We start from the raw sequence: 12,323 nt of genomic DNA on the forward strand, positions 1-12,323 counted from the left end.
CCCTGCTCCAGCCTCCTGGAGGCCGCTCGGCCACTGCTGCTCCTCCCTCACTCCTGGCTCCAGCTTTACCCTGATCCTCCCTGGAGCCCAGGGGCCCTGGCGGGACTCGCGCGGGGTGGCTGGAGGGCACCTGGGTGTGACACCAGAAACTTGGGGACATAGAGGGGTTGGGGCTGTGCACACACACAGGGACACACGCATGGATACACACACGGATACACACAGGGATAGACACACGGATACACACACGGATACACACACGGATACACACACAGGAATACACACACAGGAATACACACACAGGAATACACACACATGGATACACACACATGGATACACACACACAGGGATACACACAGGGATACACACACATGGATACACACACAGGGATAGACACACGGATACACACACGGATACACACACATGGATACACACAGGGATACACACACATGGATACACACACGGATACACACAGGGATACACACAGGGATACACACAAGGATACACACACATGGATACACACACGGATACACACACAGGAATACACACACAGGAATACACACACATGGATACACACACAGGGATACACACACACAGGGATACACACAGGGATACACACAGGGATACACACACATGGATACACACAGGGATACACAGAGGGATACACACACGGATACACACACATGGATACACACACAGGGATACACACAGGGATACACACAGGGATACACACAGGGATACACACATGGATACACACACGGATACACACAGGGATACACACACAGGGATACACACAGGGATACACACACATGGATACACACAGGGATACACACACATGGATACACACAGGGATACACACACGGATACACACAGGGATACACACATGGATACACACAGGGATACACACAAGGATACACACACGGATACACACACAGGGATACACACAGGGATACACACACGGATACACACACACGGATACACACAGGGATACACACACATGGATACACACAGGGATACACACACGGATACACACATGGATACACACAGGGATACACACATGGATACACACACATGGATACACACAGGGATACACACATGGATACACACACATGGATACACACAGGGATACACACACGGATACACACAGGGATACACACACATGGATACACACAGGGATACACACACGGATACACACACATGGATACACACAGGGATACACACACAGGAATACACACACAGGGATACACACATGGATACACACAGGGATACACACAGAGATATACACACACGGATACACACACATGGATACACACACAGGAATACACACAGGGATACACACAGGGATACACACACAGATACACACACATGGATACACACACACAGATACACACAGGGATACACACACATGGATACACACAGGGATACACACACGGATACACACACATGGATACACACATGGATACACACACAGGGATACACACACGGATACACACACATGGATACACACACACAGATACACACAGGGATACACACACAGGAATACACACACAGGAATACACACACATGGATACACACAGGGACACACTCACAGGAATACACACAGGGATACACACACATGGATACACACACATGGATACACACACATGGGTACACACACACACAGGGATACACACAGGGATACACACACATGGATACAGACATGGATGCACACAGGGATACACAGATGGATTCACACACACAGATACACATGGATACACACACATGGACACACACATGGATACACACAGATACAGAGATACACACATGGATACACACACATGGATAAACACAGACAGGGATACACACATGGACACACACATGGATATACACACAGGGATACACACATGGACACACACATGGATACACACACAGGGATACACGCATGGACATACACATGGATACACACATGGACACACTCACAGGGATACACACATGGATACATGCAGGGATACCCACACACAGACACACACATGGACACACACATGGACACACATATGGATACACACACAGGGATACACGCATGGACACACACATGGATACACACATGGACACACTCACAGGGATACACACATGGATACATGCAGGGATACCCACACACAGACACACACATGGACACACACATGGACACACATATGGATACACACACAGGGATACACACATGGACACACACATGGACACACACATGGATACACACGCATGGACACACACACGGATCCACACTCGGATACATCCCAGCAGGATGCTCCGCCCTACTCGCGGTGCGGGGGACAGCCATGCTCACTCTGCGGGGACAAAAAGCAGCAGCACAGAAGCAGCCCAGGGGACACGGCGGTGGCATGGAGAGCACGAGAGCGCGGCTTGGCAGGGACGTCCTTGGGGCTGGCCGTGCACCAGCTGCCCTATTTCCTGGGGAATCGCCTCAATTCTCTCTCCCACGTGAGATACAAAACCAGAGGCACAACGGCTCCGTTTCATCCCTACTCTGGCAAGCAGAAGCAGAGAATGGAATCTGAACCCAAGAGGATCCACCAGGTTTTCCTCTCAGGACCACAGGATGCTCCAGTGGCCACGCAATGGCTTGGGCACTTTGAGGTCATGTTCTGTGGTCTTCCCCTTGTGTCCATGAGGAATTATCGCCATCCTTTCCTCACCAACTTTCCTCCTGGATGTGCTTTCCTCTTGCAGAAAGGTCCTGCTGCTCTGTGCTCCCAGGGGAGTGGGTGGGAGCCATCCCCTCTTCCTGGGGCAGAAGGAGCTTTGCCGAACCCGCAGAGGGGACTGGCAGGACTGCAATAAAATCCACCTCTGCAGGGAACAAAGCTACGGAGATTTCCTTGTGCCAGCAGCAGCTTGGGAATGGCAGGATCAAGCAGGAACGCTGTGTTCAGGATCTTTTATTCTGCTCTACCCATTGTCTGCTCCTGGCACTGAAGCCTTTTCCAGTGTTGTCCCCTCGCTCGCGGAGCCGCTGAGGAGCGGATTCTGTGCCATGAGCCCGGAACGGGGCAGGGTGGAATTCCTAAATAGCTGGGACTGAGGGAAAACACGACCCCATGGCCTAATTCCCAGCACATGCTGGTGGCTCAGGGACTCCAATGTGCCACCAGACAAGGACAAATCCCTCCTTGGTGGCAATTTTGCCCATAGATTTTCCCCAATTTTGTGGGGTGGTGAGGAGGCAGGCTCGCACCTTGGGGTGCACAAGGGGTACTGGGGATTTCCCTCCTCCACCCAAAAGGCACTTTTGTGCCTCTGAGGCCCTGGAATGTGACAACATTCCCAGGGCTGAAGAGGACGGCCACGCCCTCTCTGGTATCAGGATGTCCTGGGCACACCAAGTAAAGCTTTGTGTAGCTGCCGTGTTTTCCTGAGCTTTGGCCCATCCTGGTTATTCCAGGCCACCAGATTGTGCTTCCCAGGCAGGGAAGTGGTTGCTTGGGCATTTACAACCCTCACATCCTCCTGGCTCCCCCCTTCCTGCAGCTTTGCCTCTCTGCGGCATCCCCTTGTCAGCTGCCTCGGGGCATTCTCCTCCTTAGGGATGAACCCAGGGCAGGAAAAGTCAGATCCCTTTGGTTTTACACCAGGACTCCCTCAGAGATGCCAGGTTGGCTCCTCTGGGAAGAGGCACAAATTGGTGGTGCTGCTAATTATTCCTGTCTCCCTCTCTCCCCACCCAGGGCAGGAGCTCATCCCGTCACAGGGCTCCTCCAAAACCTTACTGGGGGATTCCAGCAAAGCTCTGGGGCACTTTGGGAACAAGACAAAAGCAGCAGCCTCAGCCAGCAGCACTTCCATCTCCTGCAGGAGATGGGCAGAGGTTTCCTGGCCCTCTGCAAGCCTGGGAGCTCCAAGCAGAGGCTGAGAGCCAGCCCCGAGCACGTTTTTTATGCCAGCCTGGTTTTTATCCCCAGCCTGGTTTGGTCCTCCCGTGTCTTCCACTTGCGTCAGTGCAGGGAGAGCAGGGATGGATGATGCAGCACAGGAGAAGTCTTGGAAGGGAGGGAAAGTGCTGGAGCGACTCTGGGAGGGGAGGCAGTGGGGCTGTGACAGAGCAGAGCATGGCAGAGGATGCAGAGAAGCCCAGGAAAGGGGAGGAGGGAAGCACAGCATGCCAGGAGGGACTGGAGAGGCTCTGTGGTGTGGGGAAATGGGGAAGGGGAGTGTGGGGAGAGGAGCTGGGAGGAAAACCAGATGCTTTCCCTAAGCTGGGATCAGAAAGAGCCTTCTTCCCCCCCTAGGGAGAACTCGTTCCAGCCAGCTGCCCCAAGAGCAGAGCCCCAAAGGCCTGACCTGTGCTGGCCCTGGGGACAGAGGGACAAAGCAGGTCCCACACTGCACCCCAGGGTGCCAGGGGTTCCAAAGGTCTGTCCTGAGCCAGGGAAAGGGGCAGTGCTCCCAGGAGAGGCAGCTTGGCCATGCTGGAAATGCCTCCTCTCCCATTCCAAGCCCTCAGGGCTCTGCAGACCCCTCTGGGATGTCCCTGACAGTGGTGGCCCCCATGACATCAGCTCCCAGCAGCACTGTCCCCCCTCCCTGTGCAACAAGGACTCCCTTGCTGCCCCACAGCTCCTGGCTGTCAGCACCATTCCCCATTTCACCATTCCTGGTGCTGTTCTCCTGCACCATGGCTCCTCCAGGAACCATTCCCAGGAATCCTGCTCCCCGCTGCCCATGGCAGAGCTGCTGGCAGGTCCCATCCTGCCGTGCCAGTGTTCTCCACAGGTGCCACTCTCCCGCAGCGCCACTCCCCACAGGCGTGTCCTCCCAGGTGTGTCCCCCCAGGTGTGTCCCCCACGGCGCACTCCCGAAGGCACAGCTCTCCCACGGCGCTGCTCCCTCCAGGTGCCATTCCCCGCAGCGCCATTCCCGGGAAGTGCCATCCCCCACGGCGCTGTGCCTCCAGGTATGGGTCCCCCAGGGTGCCACGTCCTGCAGGTGCCATGTTCTGTGCTGCTGCTGCCTCCAGGTGTGCCTGCCCCCGCTGCTGCCTTCCCTGCAGGCAGCGCTGCTGCAGTGGAGCCATCTCCCCCAGGTTCCATGTTTTACAGCGCTGCTCCCTCCAGATACCACTTCCCTGCAGAGCTGCTTCCTCCAGGCACCAGTGCTGCTGCTCCCCTCCCTCCTCAGACGCCCTTAGGAACAGCTGGGATTGTGCAGTCCAACATCCCATGTTCTTACACTGGCTAGCCCCATTGCTGTCCTGTCCTGTCCTATCCTATCCTATCCTATCCTATCCTATCCTATCCTATCCTATCCTATCCTATCCTGTCCTATCCTATCCTATCCCTATTCTATCCTATCCCATCCCATCCTATCCTATCCTATCCTATCCTATCCTATCCTATCCTATCCTATCCTATCCTATCCTATCCTATCCTATCCTATCCTATCCCATCCCATCCCATCCCATCCCATCCCATCCCATCCCATCCCATCCCAGCAGGAGCTTCCTGCAGGGAACAGGAGCTCCGTGCCTCATTCCCAACACGTTTTCCCCTTTCCAGGGCTGTTGGGAGAGGGGAGCTGTGCTGCAGGTGCCTCTGGAGCCAGGATCTCCTTCACAAGGCCCAGAGACAAGGTCCCCCTTCACGGTACCCAAATGAGGGGGGCACAGCCAGTGCATTATCCCAGCAGGGAATCATGAAATATTCTTAGCTGAAGGGACTCACTGGGATCGTCCAGTCCAGGTCCTGGCCCTGCACAGACCCCCCAACAATCCCCCTGTGCACCCCTGGTGTCCAAAGGCTCCTGGAGCTCTGGCAGCCTCGGGCCGTGCCCATTCCCTGGGGAGCCTGGGCAGTGCCAGCACCCTCTGGGGAAGAACCTTTCCCTGATGTCCATCCCAAAGCTCCCCCTGCAGCCGTTCCCTCCTTCCCTGAGCTCTGCCCTCGGCTCCTCTGCTGCAGCTGAACCAGCCCAGTGCCCTCAGCCCTCCTCGGGTGGCCCCTGCAGAGCCTTCCCCAGCCCGGCCCCTCCTTTGGACACTCTGGAACAGCTTTGGCTCTCTGATGTTGTGGCACCCGAGCTGCCCCAGCACTGGAGGTGAGGCTGCCCCAGCCCAGAGCAGAGCAGGACAATCCCTGCCTGGCTGATCCCCCAGGACACCCTTTGGATGCAGGATCCCTCCCGCGTCTCCTCACCCATTCCTGGCCCATATTCCCGTGGACAAGCCCAGAGCTCAGCAATGTCCCCACAGCGGGCACGGATGGGCACGGAGCGCTCGGGAGCGGGAGCAGGGGCCGGAGCTCCCCGCAGCCCAGGGCAGCCCCCGCGGCCCCAGCCGCGGCTCCCGCACCCCCTCCCGGTGCAGGCGGCTTGCAGGACCGCCGCTAGCGCTGCAACACCCAGCCAGACGGCTGCGGGACCAATCCTCGCACTACAACACCCAGCCAGATGGCTTCCCAAACTTCCCACCCTCGCTCCAGATGGCTCCCGGTATCGGAGCCCGACCCGGCACTGCCCACCGAGGTGGTGGCTGCGGCTCCAAGCCACACCTCCGGCTCCCGGGGCAAGAAGGAGCAACACCCGCTCTTCCATGCATCCTCCGAGCTGCCCGTGCTTCTCCGGAGCTCCGGAGTCAGGAGATGGAACACAGCCCCAGCATCCCCCCGGCCCCTCCCGCCCCGCTGGCTCTGCCCTTGTGCCGAACAGCAGCGGCTCCGAGCAGCACGGACAGCTCGCCCTGAAGGGAATGGGCTGCCAGCCCCCAGCTGCGCTCACGGAGCAGCCCCCAGCCCCTGGAGGATATCCCAGCACTCCAGAGCTGCAAACGGGGGATCCCAGGAAGGGATGTGGACAGATGAACCCACCAGGCTCAGCATTGCCAGCACAGCTGGCTGGGGCTGGGGCGCTTTCCCTGCTCCCAGGGGATGTGTTCTTCCCTTTCCCCACTCCCAGGTGATGTGTTCTTCCCTTCTGCCTCCCAAGGGATGTGTTTCCTTTGCCCCGCTCTCCCAGGGGATGTGTTTTCCCTTTTCCTGGCTCCCAAGGGATGTGTTTCCTTTGCCCCGCTCTCCCAGGGGATGTGTTTTCCCTTTTCCTGGCTCCCAGGGGATGTGTTTTCCTTTGCCCCGCTCTCCCAGGGGATGTGTTTTCCCTTTTCCTGGCTCCCAAGGGATGTGTTTCCTTTGCCCCGCTCTCCCAGGGGATGTGTTTCCCTTTTCCTGGCTCCCAGGGGATGTGTTTTCCTTTGCCCCGCTCTCCCAGGGGATGTGTTTTCCCTTTTCCTGGCTCCCAGGGGATGTGTTTTCCCGCTGGAGCCGGAGGAGCCACCTTCCTGCTGCAGTCACAGCGGCCACATCGCCACAGCAACGGCAGGCAGAGCACCCAGATGGACGTTCCTGGACACTGAGCATGCTCCTGCAGGGCTCAGCAACACACTGAGGGCTCCCAAAATCCCCATCACCCCACAGCTTCCCTGTGATACCCAGCAAAACAAATTCAACCCCTCTATAACAGATTTTGTGGTTGTGGTGCCACCCCCATGATCTCCTACCCTGGCACAGAGGGGCTTCAACCTTCACTGGACTATAAAAAGCAGAATTATTACATTAAACTGCTGAATAATTATGTTAAGAAACACCTAAATAGGATTACAGGGTTCAAAGGTTAGGAAATGCCAAAATTAGGATTGTCCAGGCAGCCTTAATTCTCCTCCTGCAAGTGCTTCATGATGCGGAGCAGAGTCACACTCTGGTGGGAAATATTTCCCCTGGGGTCCCTTTGTGGCTTGCAGGGGGAGGACAGAACCACCTGGGAGATTTAACAGGGAAGGAGCTGATTTGCCAGTGAGACTCTGCCCCAGAGGCTGCAGAAACTGGGGAAGGTACAAGGAAAGGGTCAAGAGATCACAGAAAACTCCTCCTCTGAAAAGGGGCTGGAGGATGAGGGTGTTGCTCTCCTAATGAGAAAAAACAGCAATTTTCTCTCCTCTTTCCAGAAATAAAATATCTGGGCACATTTCACTGGCATTTCTCTAAATATTTGGTACCTGGCACAAAATATTTGGTACCTGGCACATGCCCTCTATGAAAAATCGGGTCCCTGCAGCTCAAACTCGCAGCAGCCAAAAGCAAAGGCATGGAACAGGTATTGCTGGGCAATCCCCTCACTCACATTGCATAAAACAACCCAGTCCAGGTCCGGAGGGAAATCCTGGATCCATTAATATCCCAACATTATCCTCTGGCTGTCCTACAGACCAGAGGCATTGCACAAATATTCACCAGAAAGGCTGGGGAGTCCAAAGCAATCCATGGAATAACCAAACCCTCTTCCAGCATTGGCTCCTGCAGCATCCAGGTGAGCAACAACGCCTGAGGTTCCTTTAGGGGCACACAAAAGCCCTAAAAGCGTGGAATTTGGGCAGTGGAGCTGCCCTCCTTCCCTCCCTGCCCCAGGAGCTGGGGCAGGTGGGAGCACAGGGCTAATGATGGTTATGTAAATCCCACGGGAGCAGCAGCACCTGCCATCCCCGGGGGCTGCCAGCTCATGCATGCCTTGGATGCGCATTCCTGCTGCCCAAATTCCTCCTCGATTGCTCCTGCCTGCATTCCCACCTGGCCCTGCTGATGGATGCATGGGATTCCCCCCGCAGGGGGCTGTGGGGATGGCCTGTCCCCCCCCTGCAGGCAGGACCTCCCTGGGGACACGGGAATGGCCACCCCAGAGCTCCCTGGGGACACGGGAATGGCTGTCCCAGAGCTCCCTGGGGACACAGGAATGGCCACCCCAGAGCTCCCTGGGGACACGGGAATGGCTGTCCCAGAGCTCCCTGGGGACACGGGAATGGCTGTCCCAGAGCTCCCTGGCACACTCTGGGTGCCCTGTGCTGCCAGCCAGTGTGGCCACAAGGGCCCAGGCCACCAGGAGCAGTGTCACCAGTGCCACTCTGAGCACCCACTGACCTGGTGACACAGCCCAGGTGCCCTTCCCAGCCCCCTGGTGCACTTCACTCTCAGCTGGACCTGGGTGAGGGACAGGTGGTGGCCCTGGTGGCACCAGGTCCTGGGGAGCTGCCAGTCCATATAATCATGGTTGGTGACACACAGTTGTCCTCTTACCCCGTGTCCCCAGGTCCCCAGCTCTCAGACAATCGCTGGTCGTGGTTCCAGAGGGGCTGGAGACCTGAGCCATGGCAGGATTGTGCCCTGTGGGGCTGGGGACAGTCTCCCCACCCAGCAGGGGGATGTCACAGCAGCAAATGCTTCTTCCAGGGGGAACCTGAGCACATAATCCTTGATCTTTGAAAGTGCCTGAGCCTGTGAAAGGCCAGGTCTGATCCTCCCTGACCTGTCCCCTCTGCCCCGGGCTGGGGGGAGCACAGAGGGTCCCCTCCAGCCCATCCCACCCAACCCACGGCATTGCACCAGGGGCTGGCCTGGACACCCTCCTCCTGCTGCACCCCAGCACTCACCCAGCACCTGCAAGGGTTAATCTGCCTCTCAGAGCTTCTCAAAGCTAATTAGAAAGAGCCTGGGCAAGTGTGGTGGCAGACACCGCTGTACTTATCTCCCCACTTCTGCTCCCCACTTCCGGAGCTCTGCCCTTATCATTTAATTAAAGCTGCAGCCTGCTTCCCTGGCTGGCAGCAGCTCATCACGGAGGGCACTGGAGCTTGAGGCAGCCTCTGCCAGCTCGCCAGGAAGAGCAGGAGAAGGGAGGAACGGGCCCCGGGAAGGACAATCAAAGGGAGAAGAAGATAAAGGAAGAGTCCTTCTGTGCTGGCTGGGGACCGGGACAGTGAGGGACCCCAGTGTGCCACCCTGTGCCATGCGTGGGGGGACGTGGGGACAGCTCTGCTCCTGGGTGACCTGGGCGGTGTCACAGCCTGGGAATGAGCCAAGGAAATGCCTTGGTGGGAGGCACTTGAGACTGGCTCCATCTCCCAGAACAGCTCTCCCACAGAATCCCAGAATCACCGAGGTTGGAAAAGCCCTCCAGGATCATCGAATCCAAGCTGTGCCTGATCCCCTCCTTGTGCCCAGCCCAGAGCACTCAGTGCCACCTCCAGCCCTTCCTGGGACACCTCCAAGGATGGGCACTCCAAACCCCCCTGGGCAGCTCCTCCCAATCCCTGACCCCCCTTTCCATGGGGAAATTCCTGCTGCTGCCCACCCTGAGCCTGCCCTGGCCCAGCCTGAGGCCGTTCCCTCTCCTCCTGTCCCTGTTCCCTGGGAGCAGAGCCCGACCCCCCGGCTGTCCCCTCCTGTCAGGAGCTGTGCAGAGCCACAAGGTGCCCCCTGAGCCTCCTTTTCTCCAGGCTGAGCCCCTTCCCAGCTCCCTCAGCCTCTCCTGGGGCTCCAGCCCCTTCCCAGCTCCGTTCCCTGCCCTGGACACGCTCCAGCCCCTCCAGGGCTCTCTGGCCATGAGGGGCCAGAACTGGGCACAGCCCTCGAGGTCCCCCAGCAGTGCCAGCACAGGGGACAGGCCCTGCCCTGCTCCTGCTGCCACACTGGTTTTGATCCAGGCCAGGTGCCCACGGCCTCCTTGCCCGCCTGGGCACCCCTGGGCTCCCAGCAAGGCACCCTCAGGTGCACCCTGACCCCGGAGTCCCAGAGCAGAGCCAGCCATGCCCAACCCTCCCTGAGGAAAAGGACAATCCCAGCCATGCTGAACCCAGCTTCCCAAAGAAAACTGGGGACCACAGAGCACTGGGAGATGTCCAGGAGGGAGGCCACCGAGCAACTGATGGATGTAAATCAGGGAACAGGATGGATGTCCACGAAGCAATGGCAGCAAACCCTTGCTGGTCTCCAAAAGAGAACATGGATCACAGGATCATGGAATCACAGAATAGTTTGCATTGGAAGGAACCTCAAAGCTCATCTTGTTCCCTGCCATGGGCAGGGAGACCTTTCACTACCCCAGGCTGCTCCAAGCCCCATCCAACCTGGCCTTGGACACTTCCAGGGATTCAGGGGCAGCCACAGCTTCTCTGGGCAACCTCAAGGCCTCACCACCTTCACAGGGAAAGATTTTTTCCCTGATATCCAATCTAAACCTCCTCTGTCAGTTGGAATCCAATCCCTCGATGGATAAACCCTGGGAATGCTGTTGTCTGAAGGCCACACAGGGCAGTGTGGGCGCAGCTCCCCAGGGATGTGTTCTGAGGTACATTCAGTGCACATTTTGGGACAAGCAGCCCCCATGCCGAATCCCACACCTCCCTCCCAAAGTGTGGTTAAGCTAATGGATCTTGAAAGGAAATTTTCATAATCACTTTGTTAGCAGGGCTGAGGCAGCACGGCTTGTTCTCCAAAACTAGCTGGAACAGCTCGGCTAAAACTTATGAAAAACAGAGAAAGAAATCAACCTGAGGGGAACCCAGCATGGAAAATCGCAGCTGTGGTGTTGGCAAGCAGCTGAGGCGATAAGCGATCGGAAAGGAGCCTGTGCAGCACAAAATGTCAGAGCCTGAGGCTGCGCAGTGCAGGGAAGGATCCTCACTGCAGGCTCGCAGAGCTGCTCCGGAGGCACGGCCCGGCTGGAGCCGTGTGTGCCCGGCACGTCCCGAGCGCCAGGAGCGGAGCCGCGGGAGCAGCCCCCTGCCAGCGCGGCACCGGGAACGAGCACCCGCCCGGGGACGGGCTGGAAAGGGGCTCGGCTGCAGAAAAGGAGGCTCAGGGCACACTCTGTGGCTCTGCACAACTCCCTGACAGGAGAGGGCAAATGGGAAATCAGGAGCTGCTCCCAGGGTGAGTAGCCTCAGGTTGCACCAGAAGAGGTTCAAGATGGACATCAGGGAAAATTTCTTCCCAGAAGGATGGCCAAGCCCTGGCAGAGCTGCCCAGGGCAGCGGTGGAGTCACCCTGGAGGGGTTTCAAAGCCGTGTCCATTTGGGGACAGGGGTTAGTGGTGGCCTTGGCAGTGCTGGGGAATGGTTGGACTTGATGATCTCCGAGGTTTTTTCCAACTTTAATTCCATGATTCTGTGTAAAGGGTGGTCCTCTCCCGCCCCTTGCTCATGTCCTAATCACACAAGCCAGTATTAACAGGCAATAATTGGATTATTTCTAATTAATTTTCAGCATGGCCAGTCCTCTCACCTCAGCTACAGCCACGGGGAGCACTCCAAGGAGCACCAGTTCATGTGCACAGGGATTTGGGAATACCAGCCTGGCTTTGTGAGTCCTCTCCAGTGTTTGCTCCTTGGTGGCTGCCTCTCATTGTTCCTGGGTATTAAAGCTCTTGTGTCAAGGAGAAAAGAAGTGGCGTTCGCATGTCTGCCTTTGAACAGAACCATTGTTCAGCTCCATCAACAATTTAATAATCCTTCCCTG

General features: G+C 57.1%; 1 protein-coding gene across 3 annotated transcripts in view; it reads right to left on the reverse strand.

Annotated features, from left to right (window-relative positions):
• Positions 1-12,323, reverse strand: part of PCDH1 (protocadherin 1) — a 57,972-nt gene that overhangs the window by 5,080 nt on the left and 40,569 nt on the right. The gene's annotated exons all lie outside the window — the stretch shown is intronic.

This window comes from Vidua chalybeata, chromosome 15 (genome assembly GCF_026979565.1).
Source record: "Vidua chalybeata isolate OUT-0048 chromosome 15, bVidCha1 merged haplotype, whole genome shotgun sequence".
In the NCBI taxonomy this organism is placed as follows: domain Eukaryota; kingdom Metazoa; phylum Chordata; class Aves; order Passeriformes; family Viduidae; genus Vidua; species Vidua chalybeata.